The sequence below is a fragment of the Eriocheir sinensis genome, chromosome 24, assembly GCF_024679095.1.
Source record: "Eriocheir sinensis breed Jianghai 21 chromosome 24, ASM2467909v1, whole genome shotgun sequence".
Lineage (NCBI taxonomy): Eukaryota > Metazoa > Arthropoda > Malacostraca > Decapoda > Varunidae > Eriocheir > Eriocheir sinensis.
The window spans coordinates 6481659-6491658 of record NC_066532.1 but is presented as its reverse complement, the minus strand read 5'-3'; the positions used below and the strand labels follow the sequence as shown (position 1 = coordinate 6491658).

The 10000-nt window shown below is 44.1% G+C and overlaps 1 long non-coding RNA gene across 2 annotated transcripts in view; it reads right to left on the bottom strand.

Moving 5' to 3' along the window:
- Window positions 1-7491: 7491 nt before the first annotated feature.
- Window positions 7492-10000, bottom strand: part of LOC127003115 (uncharacterized) — a 6857-nt gene continuing 4348 nt past the window's right edge. Inside the window, exons 2-3 of one of the 2 annotated variants that reach the window (XR_007756972.1) lie at window positions 8144-8277; window positions 7492-7622 (exon numbers count right to left, since the gene is read on the bottom strand). This is a non-coding gene — a long non-coding RNA (uncharacterized LOC127003115). Of the gene's footprint in view, window positions 7623-8136; window positions 8278-10000 lie in introns of both variants that reach the window. The other variant, XR_007756971.1, reaches the window with a different exon arrangement.

The window sequence follows — 10000 nt, the reverse complement described above, 5'->3', positions numbered from 1 at the left end:
GTACATCCTCAGGTCGTCCCACCAAGCTGAAGCAAAATGCCAGAAGCATCGCCTCCTCGGTGGGTCCAGAGGATGTACAGGAGCGATAGGACAGGATACAGAAATAAGGTTATGATCGGAGGAGCCCAACGGAGAGAACAGTTTGACAGAGTAAGCAGAAGGAATAGAGGTAAGGTAGAGGTCTAGAATGTTGGGCCTGTCTCCAAGACGGTCGGGAATACGAGTAGGGTGCTGAACCAACTGCTCTAGGTCGTTGAGGAGAGCAAAGTTGTAGGCTTGTTCACCAGGCTGGTCAGTGAAAGAGGATGAAAGCCAAAGCTGGTGGTGAACATTGAAATCTCCTAGGATGGAGATTTCAGCGAAGGGAGAGTGGGTCAAGATGCGCTCCACTTTAGAGTTCAAATAGTCAAAGAGTTTTACATAGTTAGTAGAGTTAGGTGAGAGATAAACAGCACAGATGTATTTAGTAATAGAATGACAATGAAGTCTTAGCCAGATGGTGGAAAATTCAGAAGAGTCAAGGTCGTGGGCACGAGAGCAAGTGTTGTCGTTGCGCACGTAGGCGCAACATCCAGCTTTGGATTGAAATTTAGGATAGAGATAGTAGGAGGGAACAGAGTAGAGATTGCTGTCAGTAGCCTCAAAAACCTGTGTTTCGGTGAGGAAGAGAAGGCGAGGTTTAGAGGAGGAGAGATGGTGTTCCACAGAATGAAAATTAGAACGGAGACCGCGAATATTGCAGAAATTGATAAGGAAGAGGTTCAAGGAGTTATCAGGACACCTCTCAAGTCGTCAGCCAGAAGGGGAGTCCTCCCTGGGGGAATTTATGGTTTCCCCCCTAGGCTGGGACTCCGAGGCAGTTATTTTTTTCACCATGTTGAATTTTGACTTTTGGGATCAGGTGGTTGTGTTTTGTGAATGTAGTGTGGTGTAGAAAGAGAGAGGAACTGTCTTTAGAGAGCATGCTGAACTGCTCTCTGGTGTTGATGAGACAAAAGGGAAATGGTTAGTGAGGACATGGGAAGGGTCTTTGAAGGGCTTCAGCACCCTCCTCGCTTCCCATATATCCTCACCGGGAGTAGCTCACGCCCGTTCGGTAGGTGTTTTCCTACCTACTCCTGCCAAACTCACACAAACCCTTACATATAGGGTACAAAAAGCTATTCCTAGGCAGCTTCTGTTCTTGTTATATTGCGTACAAGCAGACGGCCATATATGACTACAGAGAGCATTGAAGTCAACGACTGTGATCTCATGTAGCCCAGTTATTTTAAAGATTATGGAACAATCAGGCTGCTTTGCTGAAAATAACACAGTCTGACGAAAATGTACGTGGCTTGTACTTCAATTAATAACATTAACTGAAAGCTCTAAATCGCAGTGTTACCAGATGAGAGTGTTTCATGGAAGGTTTTCATCTGGCAAACCTGCAAGGTTAAGGAAACGTCGGTGACGGTACTATGGCTGTTAAGGCGGCGTCACACAGGGCAAATTTCTCCCAACATGTTGCTCGTTTTCGTTGGTGATATCACCAAACAACAATGTTGTGCATCACATTGTGCTGATCCTGAACTGTTGTGTTGACGCCGCGCTCCAACAACAACAAACACCACGCCAGCATCTCTCCAGCCACTTTACCATGAATCGGAAGGATATTGAGGTTTGAGAAGACTGTGCTGCTGCATTGCACATAATGAAGCATGTGCTACGACTGCAGAAGCGCCAAAAGAGGCAGTGTTCTCCATCTCAGCAGTTTGTTTACCTGGCGCCAGGCACAGACTCCGCCCAGCATACCAGCACAGTCAGTTGAGTGTTATAAATAACTTTACACAGTGGACAAATAAATCACAAACACATACTTGCACATGTACGTCTGTTTTTGGAGTTTTACAGTTGACAATTTGAGTAAATATGTACGATGATTGATTTTCAATTTTCATTTATAGCTCATATCACGAATGTCATTTGACCCCGATTTCCGAACAACTCGGTAAGGACCCACAAATTTAGCCCCCAGTTTCGAACTCCTTTCCGCTTGCTTAATTATGACTGTGTCACCCTCTTTTATTTCCACCGGGACGGCCTTATTGTGTTGTTTTGACATCATTTCAACCTTTGTAGCTTTTAACGTACTCTTAACCTCTGAGTGTATCTTAGAAAAAATATGCATCTGTTGTTGCACGTACTTATCAATGTTATAGAAAGGTTGGTGTGGTTTTGTTAGGAGGTCGTACGGAAGACGTTTCTCCACCCCATACAAGATGTAGTAGGGAGATTTCCCCGTAGAGTAGTTTACAGACGTATTTATGGAAGCGGCTATTTGCGATAGCCAATCCTCCCAGTTATCGTGGAGATCGTTCACGATAGGTCTGAGGACCTGTAAGATTTTCCGATTAGCCCTCTCCGCCAACCCATTAGCAGCTGGGTGGTAAGCTGTGATGAAGGATTGCTTGATGTTAAACTGAGTGCATATTTCGTCCAATACCGTGTTTCGAAACTCGGTACCATTGTCACTCAAAAGAATTCGAGGAGACGAATGGGGACACAACACGTGAGTCACGAGGGCATGTGCCACGCGTGTGGCTGTCTTGTCCTTGAGAGGCGCTAGAACTAGGAACCTAGAGAACTGGTCGACGCACACTAATAAGTAGCGCGAACCATGTTGGCTCTGGGGGAGCTGTAATAAGTCTATATTTACAACATCCCATGGCGCCTCTGGTGCTGGGTATTGCAACATAGGTGCTGGCCCTTTTACGGACCCTTTGTGCTTAGCACAAACGACGCATTGTGCAACATATTTTTCTACATCAACCCGTAATGTGGGCCAGTAGTATTTCTGTCTGGTGACAGACAGTGTCTTGTCCCTTCCTGAGTGACCCGCAATGGGTGTGTCATGGACCAGCTTAAGCGTCACGGGGACGTATTTGTCTGGGATGACCAGTTGGTCTATAGATACTGGTTTGGTTGGCCATGATCTACAAAGGAGGTTGTCCTCTGACAGGAAAAAATGTCAAAAGGGAACTGGCAATTCTGGAAGGTTTGTTTCGTCTCCCGACTCTAGGGCGTAAATTACCCTCTTCCACACTGGGTGTTCTCGCTGAGCAGTGTGTAGCTCAGGTGAAGTGAAGTTGTGGATGACCTCTGAGTTGGTAATCGCACCTATTGGAATATTTCGTGATAAGGCATCTGCGACCACATTTGTTTTCCCGGTGAAATATTTTATTTCCGGATTGTATGCTTGGATCGTTAAGAACCATCTTGCCAGACGACCGTGTAGGTTTTTTCCCTTAAAGAGATCAGTGATGGCCGCGTGGTCCATGTACACCACAATTTTGTACCCCATCACTATGTCTCGAAAATACTTCAAAGCCCACACAATTGCAAGCGCCTTTAGGTGGGTGACAGAATAGTTCTTTTCCGGAGCTGTTAGTACTCGACTGGCGAACGCTATTACATGCTTTTTGCCGGACTTATCTGTTTGCATAAGAGAGGCTCCTAGTCCACTGGCCGAAGCGTCGGTACAAAGCTGAAAGGGGTCCTTGAAATCTGGAAAGACAAGGACCGGAGCCTGTGTAAGCGCTTTCTTTAGATCCTCAAAGCTCGTTTGTTGAGCTGGGAGCCACTGAAATGGTACGTCTTTCTTTAATAGATGGGTTAGGGGACTCGCGCGTGCTGCGAAGTCCTTAATGAAAGGCCTGTAGTAACCTGTGACTCCCAAGAAAGACCGTACATTGTCTGTAGACGTCGGTTGAGGGAACTCGGCAATAGCTTTTATTTTGTCGTCCACTGTGTGGATGCCGAGTTCGTCCACGACATGCCCATGAACTTGATCCGAGGCTTTAAGAATTCACATTTGGTGAGTTTGAGCTTTAATCCTACCTCTTGAAGTCTTTGTAGGACTGCTTTTAGTGCTTCCATGTGTGCATGCACGTCTTTACTCGCTATGATGATGTCGTCTAAATACACATAAACAGAGTTGTCCAGCAAGTCACCAAAAATACCATTCATTGTCCTTTGGAAGGTCAAGGGAGCTCCTTTGAGCCCGAACGGCATCCTCGTCCACTCATAGTGGCCATGAGGCGTGCTGAAAGCCATTATTTCACGGGACTCGGGGGCCATAGGCAGTTGCCAGTAGCCACTGACCAGGTCTAGACTCGTAAAGACTTTATTTCCTCTACCGAGACACATCAGAAGATCTCTCAGAACGGGAAGCGGAAAATGATCACCCACGGTCGCGTTGTTAACACGCCGGAAATCTATCACAGGACGGTAAGAACCGTCTTTCTTTAAAACCAGAAACAAGGGTGAATTCCACGGTGAGTTCGATTCTTTGATGACACCTTGTTCTAACATATGAGATATAAGCTGCTGCACTACTTCCCTTTGACTATGTGGAAGTTTGCATGCATTATATATATAAATATATATATATATATAAATATATATATATATATATATATATATATATATATATTTATATATATATATATATATTTTTTTTTTTTTTTTTTTTTACAGCAAAGGAGACAGCTCAAGGGCACAAAAAAGTAAACATTAATAAAAAAAAGCCCGCTACTGCTCCTAAAAAGAATCCAAGGAGGTGGCCGAAAGATAAGTCAGTTTCGGGAGGAGAGGTGTCCTGATACCCTCCTCTTGAAAGAGTTCAAGTCGTAGGCAGGAGGAAATACAGATGAAGGAAGATTGTTCCAGAGTTTACCAGCGTGAGGGATGAAAGAGTGAAGATGCTGGTTAACTCTTGCATAAGGGGTTTGGACAGTATAGGGATGAGCATGAGTAGAAAGTCGAGTGCAGCGGGGCCGCGGAGGAGGCATGCAGTTAGCAAGTTCAGAAGCGCAGTCAGCGTGGAAATATCGATAGAAGATAGAAAGAGAGGCAACATTGCGGCGGAATTTAAGAGGTAGAAGACTATCAGTATGAGGAGGAGAGCTGATGAGACGCAGAGCCTTTGCCTCCACTCTGTCCAGAAGAGCTGTGTGGGTTGAGCCCCCACATGAGATGCATACTCCATACGAGGGCGGACAAGGCCCCTGTATATGGACAGCAACTGTGCAGGGGAGAAGAACTGGCGGAGACGGTACAGAACGCCCAGCCTCGAGGAAGCTGATTTAGTAAGAGATGAGATATGAAGTTTCCAGTTGAGATTTTGAGTTAAGAATAGACCGAGGATGTTTAGTGTTGAGGAAGGTGATAGCTGGGTGTTGTCAAAGAATAGGTTATAGTTTTTTGGAAGATTGTGTCGAGTGGATAGGTGGAGAAACTGTGCTTTTGAGGCGTTGAAGGACACCAGGTTCTTCTTGCCCCAATCGGAAATAATAGTAAGGTCTGAGGCTAAGCGTTCTGCAGCCTCCAGCCTTGAGTCGTTAAGTTCCTGAAGGGTGGGTCTTCTATTAAAAGAAGTTGAATAATGCAGAGTGGAATCATCGGCGTAGGAATGGATAGGACAGTTCGTTTTGGAAAGAAGATCATCAATGAACAACAGAAATAGAGTGGGAGATAGGACAGAACCCTGTGGGACACCACTGTTAATAGATTTAGGGTAAGAACAGTGACCGTCTACCACGGCAGAAATAGAACGGTCAGAAAGGAAACTGGAGATAAAGGTACAGAGAGAAGGATAGAAACCGTAGGAGGGTAGTTTAGAAAGCAAAGATTTGTGCCAGACCCTATCAAAAGCTTTTGATATGTCCAGCGCAATAGCAAAAGTTTCACCGAAACGGCTAAGAGAGGATGACCAAGAGTCAGTTAAGAAGGCTAGTAGATCACCAGTAGAACGCCCCTTGCGGAACCCATACTGGCGATCAGATAGAAGGTCAGAAGTGGAAAGGTGCTTTTGAATCTTACGGTTAAGGATTGATTCAAAAGCTTTAGATAGACAAGAAAGTAAAGCAATAGGACGGGAGTTTGAGGGATTGGAGCGGTCACCCTTCTTAGGTACAGGCTGTGTGAAGGCATACTTCCAGCAAGAAGGAAAGGTAGATGTTGACAGGCAGAGGCGAAAGAGTTTGACCAGGCAGGGTGACAGCACGGAGGCACAGTTTTTAAGGACAATAGGAGGCACTCCATCAGGTCCATAAGCCTTCTGAGGATTGAGGCCAGAGAGGGCATAGAAAACATCATTTTGAAGAATCTTTATAACAGGCATAAAGGAGTCAGAGGGGGGATGAGTAGGAGGAATATGCCCAGAATCGTCCAGAGTGGAGTTTTTAGAAAAAGTTTGAGAGAAGAGTTCAGCCTTAGAGATAGATGAGACGGCAGTGTTGCCGTCAGGACTGAGGAGTGGAGGGAAAGATGAAGAAGTGAAGTTGGAGGAGATGTTTTTGGCTAGATGCCAGAAGTCACGGGAAGAGTTAGAGAAAGCAAGGTTTTGACATTTTCTATTAATGAAAGAATTTTTGGTTAGTCGGAGAATAGATTTGGCACGATTTCGGGCAGAAATGTAAAGTTCATAATTAGCATTAGTTTGAAGGCTTTGGTATCTTTTGTGAGCTACCTCTCTATCATTGACAGCACGAGAACAAGCGTGATTAAACCAAGGCTTTTTAGCGTGAGGAGTAGAGAAAGAACGTATATATATATATATATATATATATATATATATATATATATATATATATATATATATATATATATATATATATATATATATATATATATATATATACAGGATTGGTATTGGGTTTTAACTTAATGTGGTGTTCAGCACACTGCGTAACTCCAAGCGGCTCGCCTGGTAGAGCAAGTGCCCCCCTATATTGTTCCAGCACCTGGACTAAGGTAGGCTTAATTTCGGAATAGTGTGCAACTTTTAGGAACGCCTCTAAATTAGCTGTGTCTTGTTTGTGAGGATCCTGACACGCCGAGGTTATGCCTGAGACTTGGGCTGAAGGATATTCAGCTGGTTCCGGTGCTACACTTTTCCCATACACTAGACACTGTCATAATCTAACACCGTGTTTTAAGGATACAGGGAATCCTGACGTGTTTATTACCAATGCCACAGCAATACCTCCCTCCTTGATTGTCGCGAGAGTTACCTCCACCGTCACCCGGTGTATGTGTGGTGCTCCGTCATTGCACACATCACTGCCCGACGGAGGGGCGTTAGGTAACGTGATTTTAACAGGTTTTGCAGCACGATCCGGGACTATTTGAGGTCCCTCTACGACTGCCGTTACTGTCCGCCACAAGTCTGTAATGTTTTCGTGTGGTTTGACCGGAAGAGGTGACACTTGGGCGGTGGCAGACCCCGAGTCTGTGGTGGATTGGTAATTTTCCCCATCTGAGGGCGGGACTACTGGTGACATAGGCGATGGATTTACCATCCCCTGTATGCGTCGTCCTTGATACACGATCGCGTTGCTTTCAGGGTTTATGGTTATGTGCAGGTTTTCATGGCGTTTATTCCTAAGATCCCATCTACAGGTAAAGCAAACCTGCTAGATACATAAAAGAAATCTCGAAAGGAACATACCTTTTCATGTAAGCTGACTGTTAGTGGTACTCGCCTTAGGATTCCCAACGCGGTGCCTGTCACGCCTATCACATTCAGGTCGTTCTCTTGGAGCGGCCAATTTCCCCCTCTCGCCTGTCGTGTCAGTGACCTGTAAGCGGAGTCTGAGATTACATTGACTGTCGCACCTGTGTCCACCGCTAAGGTGAGTGAAATTTTGACCACCTTGCAAGGGAGGGCAATTATGCTTGTCCGTCCCAAGGCGGCAATGACTGAGTCAAGTTGCTCCCAAATAGTATCGTCCTTATGGGATACTTGGATGTATGCCTTGTGGCTGTCACGGAGTCATGCCTTTTTATTTTGAGAAGTGGAGGGGTTTGTTTTACTGTCTGCCGGAGATTTGCTCTTCTGGTCCTCCCTGGCCTTTTGTATTGCATAACAACTGTCTGTATCATGAAAACAATGCCCGTGGACATGGCAAAAGGCAGACTTCCGCTTATGGGTTGGCCTATGGTTCCTGTGAGATGAGTGATGGCTGCCTCTGTATCCCCCAGATCTCCTATTAGATCCCTGTGTAGAGTGTGTTGAGTCCCTACGTTTCGAGAAACATGTACTCTCGGAATGTCCTGACTGTTTGCAAAACCTACAGGTGAGAGATGCCTTACTTTGTACCTGCAATGCTGCGGCTGCTGCTAGTGGTTGATTGTGAGTGTGTTCTTGAACCTTGACTTCTAACTCTGAGACGAAGTCAACCAACTTCCCGCCTGGTTTGAAGGTCAAGGGAAGGGCAGAACGGCGGTTCTTTTCTGAAATATGAAATAAATATAAAAAAAAAAACTCCAAGACGGTCTTCACCTGTTGTTTTTGCATACTGCCCTGTGGGAGCCATTGCGCGTCTTCTAGACTTTTGACACAGTCAACTGCCAGCTGATTTGCCTCAGTCATGGCGTCCCAAATCGGTTTTGTTGAGGAATTCTTTTGGTGGGAATCAACCATGTGGGCCATCTGTCTAACGATGCTCGGTTTACTACCCCCCCCCCCCCCCCGAAGATTTTTATGAAGTTATTTTTAAAGATCTCATAGTTTACTCCAGTGTCCCCCGAAGCGAACGCCGAGGACTGCATCAAATTTAGTGCCCGAGAGCCTGGTAGTAACCGGGACCGAATGAATGCAATTTTATCATGATCTTCCGTAATGGAGGAATTTACGATGGCAGACTCACATAGATTTAGGAACTGTCTCGCCGAATAGTCTGACTCACTGCCGGCGAACTGTCGGATACTGGAGTGAGTTGGAATGACCCGAATCGGTGGAGGGTGGAAGTGGGATGTGCCCCCGGCAGGAGGGGGCGGAGGAGGGGAATCGGTAGGCATGTTCGAGTTTGGTTGAGTGGGGTTTAAGTATCCCGATGAACTCGCGGGAGAATGATCTCTATGTTCTGGAACTGATGAATAATGAGTGCCTGAACGTAATCTTACATTATTAAGTTCATCGGTGTTTGTATCGTGTTCCACTTCCTCTTCACCTGAGGTATGTGTTAACTGCTTAACCCTATACGTTCCGACCCGGGCCACAATTGCCCCCCCCTGAGGATTTTTGTCAAAACGATCATTTTTTTTTTATTACCAAGTTTAAAAGAAAAACAGACCTACTGATAAACGTAGAAAATACCGTAGATTAAGATGCGATATCAAAAATAACCATAGGAGCCTCCGTTATCTTGCTAAACACGAATATTTAGAAACACCGACGCGAATCATTTTGAAGCACGGCGATACGCTGTGAAAAAAACCCCAACGTTCAAACGCCTCCGGATGACGATATTATTACTGTTATAAGTATTAATATACCTGTATTGTATAGTGCTATACTGCATGTTCTGCATCTTTTATGTTAACAAAGCTTTAGCTGATACACTAAACAGACCAACAAACAAGCTTGCTGTAATAAAACATAATAAAACGTACACAGCCCGCTGTGTACGAGAGTTATTCAACCGCAGTTGGCGACACGAGCTTGTGATTGCGGCGAGGCGATGACGAATTATGGCACATACAATACTTATTTTGACACTACCATAAGGTGATAACTGTGTCTCGTACATATGTTAATTTCTTGTACTTTGGCCAGACAATTCCTATATATAGCTAATAAAGAAAAAAACGTACGTGCTTGGAGTCAGACAGAGAGAGAGAGAGAGAGAGAGGCCAGTAATAGGCTATTTGACCGATTTAACCTAGCTCCCCTCTCTTCCATCTTTCATATATCTATATATATATATATATATATATATATATATATATATATATATATATATATATATATATATATATATATATATATATATATATATATATATATATATATATATATATATATATATATATATATATATATATATATATATATATATATATATATATATATATATATATATATATATATATATATATATATATAAGGCAACAATGATAATACCCAAAATAATATCAGTGCCAGTGTCACTTGCTGCGAAATATTCATGTCATT